The sequence below is a fragment of the Rhipicephalus sanguineus genome, chromosome 6 (assembly GCF_013339695.2).
Source record: "Rhipicephalus sanguineus isolate Rsan-2018 chromosome 6, BIME_Rsan_1.4, whole genome shotgun sequence".
Lineage (NCBI taxonomy): Eukaryota > Metazoa > Arthropoda > Arachnida > Ixodida > Ixodidae > Rhipicephalus > Rhipicephalus sanguineus.
Genome location: NC_051181.1, coordinates 40,333,160 through 40,341,083, shown reverse-complemented (window position 1 = coordinate 40,341,083; position 7,924 = coordinate 40,333,160).

Here is a 7,924-nt window from a genome sequence, read left to right as displayed (position 1 = left end):
GTGAAAGCATAGCGGCAATAATAGCGGGGGTAGTCAAGAGTGTTTAGGAAACTAAATGGGTAAAAATGAAAGTTTGCCAGCGCTTTCATTCATACCACAAGTGACGGCTTTAAACTTATAGATTAAATACGATTCTCGAAGCTCTCTTTCGTGGTGGGAACGGAAACCAGATTGAGGATTGTAGCTGTAATATTATCAAATGAGTGGCCCGGAATGTGCACGTGTTTTGATAGCGGAAGGTTAGGAATGGTGGCAGCATGACACTTGTGGTTGTTGAACCGATATCTGAAGGGCGTTTCGGTTTGTCCAATGTACTGTAATTTGCAGACGGAACATTCGAGCAAATAGATGCAATTGTAAGTGTCACACGTAAAATTTCCTTTAATTTTATAGAAGAAATCAGAAGCAGTGCTTTTAGCAATGTGTGACGTCGTCATATGCGCGCAAACCTTGCATCGTGGTTTTTTGCAAGGTCGGCAACCGAGATTATCGGGAACCTTGTTTTAGATGAAGTTAGGATGTCATGCAGATTGCGAGACCGTCTGAAGACTACCCGAGGTGGCAATGGAAAGATTACTTTAAGATGGGCACTCTGCGCTAGTACACTCTTAGCAAACGACCGCTTAAAACAACGCATATAAGGCGGAAAGTAGGTCAAATTTTCGACGCTTATAAATGGCTCTCTAAGCGGCCTACTTATACGGCTCTTTCATGCGGCCCTTCTTTATACGGCCTCTGGCTAAGCGGCTCTTTCTTATGCGGCCTAAATTTATGCGGCTCTTCCCTATGCGCGGCCATCTCGTTGCCAGAAGGCCGTTTAAAAGTGACCGCTTAAAGTAACGCATACCGTCGATGTGGTTAAGCGGTATTTCAGGTCAAATCTGTCCGGCTTATATACGGCTCAATATGCGGTCGAAATATATGCGGTACTTTTCGCAAATTTTTAGAAAAAAAAAAGAATTCTTCTACGTTGTAGTTGATCGTGCAGTGTTCCTCTTTTTTTTTTCTTTTGTTCTCTTCAGCCTTTCAACTCATGAATATGCATTTACACATCACAAGAACACTGCACAGAGAGTCACAAACCATGTATCAACACACACACACTCCACCACGGGGATTTGAACCCAGGCCAACCGCGTGACAAGCAGACACTGTAACCACTACGCCACCGCACCACACGATCTTGGTGGACTTCCGCGGCTTTATATATGCACTTCACGTTATCTTGGACGATTTTACGATCGGCTACAACGCTATAATTTTGCATATATGAGAGGCATCGTTCGCGTATAATGCGCGTGTATACGTGTGCACGACCTTAAGCGAACCCTCGCGGGCAGTCACAGTCAGTTTGTGTGTGGAATTATGTTTCTCGTCCGACGGCTTGCGCATCCCGCACGGAGACAGAGGTGAACAATGAACGATGCGTTTCCGAGTGCATTTCCATTTGCCGGCATCATACAGCAGCCGAACGTGCCCTGATGTGCAACCAGCCGCCAAAGAAAAGTTTTCTGCGATGTTCGACGCAGTACAGGCGGTGGAAGTCAGCTGATCTCATCTCTACTTGGCGAAGTACAGTCTCCCACGTCCTTCGTGAGCATCGCGTTGATGTCGGTGCGTTTATACGGACAGTATTATGTAGAGGTTCATCTCAGAGAATCGGATTAAAACACATAATCGCTTATTCGCGCAACTGATGGGTTTGGTGTAGTGCAGCGCGTACGAGGCGACGGACCAGCTTTCAGAACGGGCGCGCTCATTTCTCTCTCGAGTGTAGCATAGGCGATGAAGAAACGTTGTTGTTGAGTCGAAAGAACAACGAGCCTTCGCAGAAAAAGAATGCAGTCTCCCGAGCTCGAGGCTGACGGCGCGGACGAGCGATGCCGTGGGGATTGTCATGCTGGGGAGGACGGCGGGTCTGAGGTTGTTCGTTCTCGTGGTTCGTACGTTGTTGACAGTTGGAAGTGATGCTCCCCTTGGCTTCCACAAACGATGAAACGTATAGTGCATGACTGGCGCGGAAAGAGCACGCATGAAATCGCTTGCATCACCCGTTAGAACATATGTTTCCTGCCAAGCGTCGCATCAAAGATAGCAATGCTTGAAATCGAATGAAGTCACAATATGATCCAGCTTTCAAGGATAAAACCATGCTATTTCTTCAAAAGTCAGAAGTGGCCTGAAGGATTCAGAAGGATCATGTGAACAATTATACTGAATGATGCAAAGATTAACTTGAAACATTCTAATATTTAATAGGTGCTGTTAAATCTAAGTAATAACCCCAAATTAAATATGCACTTGTTTTGCACCTTGAAGCTTCATGAACGTTAAGCTCTATAACATGCCTCAGTTGACCACATATCAGCGCCGAACAGCGATCTGGTGGAGGCCCTGTGTTGGGAAACATAGCAGGTTGAAGGTTGTTTTCGTATTCCACCCATTGTCGACGAGTGAAAGTGATTCTTTCCTTAGCTACGAGATGTGATCGGAGCGACAAGGGCCAGTATTACTTCACTCCACGTCATCCAGTCGAGTATGCTTTGAGCTTAACAACGCTTTAACGTATAAACTAGCAGAATGCTAGAAGTGGCTGAACTCGGCAGTAATCTGACTTCTAGGAATAAATGTTCAACTGTCTTAAAAATGTGCAGTCAGGTAGCGTCCTGCTTGATTCGGATCATAGGACACGACATGCAAACGTAAAATACTAAATAGTAGATATAGAGGAACAATTCTTTTACTCAGTAGGTGTCATAATTGCAAATAACAGCTGCAAATAAAAAGCACGCTTTCACACTAATAGCACACCCATAAATGTTGAGCTTTACGTGTCCCAGTCAACCTCCCTCATGTTCAATACCCGGGGCGTAGCCAGAAATTTTTTTCAGGTTGGGGGGGGGGGGGGAGTCATCCATGCTTTATGTATGTTTGTGCATGCGTTTGCATGTCTGTGTGTATATATACACAAGCAAAATTGAAATTTTTTTTTGTGGGGGGGGGTTGAAAAGCCCTCCAATGCCCCCCCCCCCCCTGGCTACGCCCCTGTTTCCATACCATGTAGCTTTACGTGCACCTTTATTTAAATATAAGCTGTCATGCAACATCCTTAGCTTTGGCTGTACAGCAGCTAATACAAACTGTGCTTGAGAATCCAAGATTTATTGCAGTACAACACTAGCTATACACAATAACATTCTGTAGTAGTTCCAGCGCAAGTGTTGCAGCTTTTTTTCAGAATTAGCAGCTCATATAGCGCACCATAAGCATGCAGACATACACGTCTAAATGTGCAGCTATTATTCTTTTTTACGAAGAACTGCGTGAAATAAACTGGCACAGGAGACGCACGGACAAGCGTCTTCCTTGTGCCAGTTTATTTCGTGCAGTTCTTTGTAGTCATGGATTACCAACTTGCCCAGCGATCAATTCTTCAATATTATCCTTTACGTGCAGCCCCCTTCCGTGGCAGTTACCACGGCACACCATCTGTCAGACATTGTGCCACATAAAGGGTATTTGCATATAGTACAAGATTTGTCCTTCACTAAATGTTGAGACCTGAAATGTATTTGTTATTTTTCTGGTACCATTTCAAAACATGACCTTTCCCTTGCAGTGTTGAGACATATATTTGCAATAAGTTAGTCAGGCATCGAGTCCAAATCCATCACTGTGCCAGCCTGGCACTTAATTATGTATGCATGGGTCCCTTATTTCCATTCTCTGCTTCAAGCCCTTCCCTTCACCCATTACTGTAGAACTGTGGCATTTAGGTGTTCCATCTGGCACCGCTAATTGTTGTTACATTTTGTGCCATTTCTTCGAGTACCCATGCCAGTATTTAGTGCACTAAGTGAAGAAGGAACATGTTATGCTGCTGCGCAGCTGCATACTGAGCAGAACAATGAAATGTAGAGCCATGAGAGAAAATATAGAGACTATTGTCACGCTACAACGCAAACACAAGACAGTGAGAAGTTCTACAAGAGTAGGAGGACAGCTGTTGACACAAAAAAAAAATAGCAGGCACAAACATGTCTAGCAAGACTGAAACTTGGGCTAGTTGGTTGTCCTTCATGATGAACCAGCAGCACAACCACACACAGAGGAAAGGTACACGAAACACAGCACTGTGTTATGTGCCTTCTTCCTATGTCCGTGTGTGGTTGCACTGCCGGTTCATCATGGACAAACATGATGTCTTCGGCAAAAATCCCAAAGACCCACTAGACATTGATGTTCATTGATGTCCCCATTGTCTTTCTCACCTGCAGAGCACACGCATCACTACATATACAATAGGATGCATTGCAAGGGTTCTTCACCTATATGCTCTCTTGTTGGAGTAACAGGGCATTGTGTGAACAAAATAACGAAGGTAAAAATAAAATCACCCTAAAATACATGCCATATCTTTATTGCTCAATTTTCACCTCCACGTGTTCCACTTCAGCACCTGTGCACATATGGCGCCCTAAAGGATCTCGGAAGTAGTTTCTCTGAAGTGGTTTTCAAAGCTGCTATGGATTAGATTAAGCTAATTGAATCTCATGAACTTATCCTTTCAAAACAAATAAGGGGGCAGTCCACTTGTTATTTTCTAGCAAGCTACCTTAGCAATTTGGCTTCGAACGTGTGCACTTTCCTTGCAATTGTGTCCCAAACAATATAACTACAAGACACATCATTCTACACTCTTAAAAGAAAAGGTAGTGCTACTTACTAACTTGAGGTAGTAAATTGCTGTCACAACATTCACTACCTAAGTAGTAACTGCAGGTAGTAAACGGCAAGGTAGTAAAGTTACTACCATGTCATTTACTACCTGCAGCTATTACATACCAAAGGTAGTAACAGAAAGGTAGTAAATTTACTACCATGACAGTTACTAGTTCCTGTTACTACTTATTGGAAGGTAGTAAGCTAAGCTAGTAACATTACTACCACGACGGTTATTACTTAGTTACTAAATGCAGGAAAATAGTATTTGTAAGTTAGCAAAGTTCCACCGGCATGTTAGCTATTTGCAGCAACTATTGATGAAAATTTGCTACATCATTTGATAACGTCAGTCAACTTCATGAACTAGAAAAATGCATCTTACTTAACACAAGGAGCATGCATCAGCTAATCTCACAGAAAAAAAAATTAATGTATTTCAACAAAGAGACTAATGTCTTTAGACATCAGAATCATTAGACTGTCTTTTGCCAGTCTAATGCGCTTTCCTCATGCACACCTAATGAGGGTCTACAAGGAATTGGCTGCTGTTAGTGTGTAGAATTCTGATGTATGAGTTTCAGCGTATTGCAGCCTTATGCCTGCAACAGCATGTTTGCTGCACACAGGTCAATAAATCTTTTTGTGGTTAACAATACGAAAGTGTGTAGGCTTTAGAGGATTGTAACAAAAATATCAGCAGAACATTTCCAGCAATGACTATATCAACAGCGGTTCTTTACATGTAAGAGTATTTGAAGCCAATAAGTAATCTTGTAGGCCTATGATGCAGGCATTTGGAAACAAGCTCTACATTGTCAATTTATTAGTTTCAATGGGACAATAAATGGGCTAGTTGATTCAATTCCCATGAAAGTGCAGTTTTATAATCACAAACAAACCAATAAGATGATACGAGAAGTTTCCAGGAGTAAGTGCTTTTTATTAATTTCTCGACGCGGCACTGACGATAGGCTCTCCTGTGCTGCACTGTTGTGGTGGTACAGTTGCTGTATTGAAACCTGCAAGAGAGAGTGTGAAAATGTAGTTTGGCATTGAAGCGAACAGCTTAGCGCAACACATGAACAGATGCTGCAATTTATGATTGATGACTTCTGTTTCGAAATAGTGATATCATTTTTACCATTTTACTTGAATAATCCACGTGTATTCAATGCCCAACCCATAGCCTGGCTTAATGCTGCTTTGATCAAAAACATAAGAAAACAAACCGCTATACAGCACTTCTGAGGGCTGTGGTGTCATAGATAGGCCAGCTATCATATACAGGCAATTAGCTCGGTCAGCTTCTTGATGTAACGTTGCATAACAGCATCCTTTCGCTACTCAAATGGTACTCCATGCATGACTCCTGGATGACTCCAGGATAGGCTATTCTGCCTTGAGAAACCGCCCTCATCCGATCATGCCCTCAGTGGACGGAAACAAGTTTTACGATTCAAGTGGAACGCTCGAGGAGCGCGGGGTTCCCTAGTGCTCTTTTGAGCTCCCTAGCTGAAAAGATGCTCGTCACTCTTAGAACGACCAGAAATAACAGGCCAAACAAGCACACTCGCTCTCCCTTGGCTGACGTTCCCTACATTCACGGTTTCTCTAATAGGTTGAAGAAGACTGCAGGCAGAGTAGGCATAAGAGTTTATGCTCCATCCCAAACCATCTGGCCTCCCTATGCAGGCTAGTTAACAGGGATGAAACAGTATCCTTTTGCTGTGACAAGAAGCACAGAAATCATTTCATTGAATGCGTGAAGAACGTCATTTATGACATTCCATTATCATGCAGAAAATCATATGTAGGACAAACCGGACGATGCATAAATTACAAAATGCGTGAACATGCCAAATCTTTAAAAGCAACCACAGGCAGGAACCTGGCATTGTACATCATGCGGCTGCTCCCCATTGCTTGACAATGTGCAAGTTCTCATGAAATATCGGGAGTAATGTGCTCACAAAATTTATGAGGCGCACATAATTCACAAAAGGGGAGCAGCTTGCGTTAGCGCGCTATCACTAGCACTATTTGACGAAGAAATTAGCTGCCATGAGCCTCAATTGTGATCACTAAGCTTGTTGTCATGTTTTTATTTCTTGTTTGTTTCTGTTTTATTGTTAGTGGTTGCAGTTTTCTAGCCTTGCTGTCACTTGCTTAAAAACCTTTTTTTTTCAGACCCTGGTTCTTCGTTTTTGTTGATTTATGAATGTCAGACTTTTAGCGGTTTTAATCAGTTTGGTATTGACCACCATGTCATTGTTTTTTTTGCAATTTTTGCTTGTATTATGTTAATGAAATCGGCTTCTGCCGCATCTTGTAAACCCTATCCAAAAAAAAAAGCGGGCGGCCGAGTCACTTGATAGCATTTGTGCCATTTTTCGATTTTTGCTCGCCGCCTACAGATTCTCAGACTTTCCAATAAGGAAATCAGTTGATAGTCAGCTCTGGCCCTGTATGTTCTTCGTCCCGTTGTCTGCGCTCTTTTGCCACAAAGAAGAATCACATTCAAGTGCGTGTTACTTGTTAAACATCTTGACAGGATAGCACAGCTACTCAAGAAAGAGCACATAGCAGTGCTGAACTCACGACTAACTTTTCTAGAAATCACGCAGATACTTAAGATATCACCTGAAACCAAGTGTTTCACAGAGTAAAATCATATACAATGGTCGATTCCACGAAAGATAAAAAAAAAGGTGTATACTTGATGTTTCCGATTTTCCTGATAATTTTGTATGTTGTGCACATATGACTGCACAGCACGAAACGCAATTTTTTTCACATAAAAATATTTTCAACACAGGAAAATTCGACGAGCGCGCCGGTTGACGACGACAATCTTACGAAGAGTGCGTTTTCGTAAATTCGCAACCCTGCTGGCAGCTACTGAAGCTAACATGACAAATATCTTTCTATTTAGCATAAGTAGAAAGTGAAGAAGAATAGCTCTTAAAATTGATGGAATTCGAGCAATTATGCATTTTTAAAAATTCACGACAAACGCTGCGTTAGTGAAAAATTAGTCAAATTTGGGACGCTATGGTTACTTCTGTGAACATCTTAGTTTGTTCATATTTGCTGTATGAATAGCCTTTATATGAATAATGAACCTCTGCATTTGTATTTCTCTAATAATTTTCAAAGTAGTAAATTTCAGTATTATTTGTATGGTCGCCCATTTGATGTC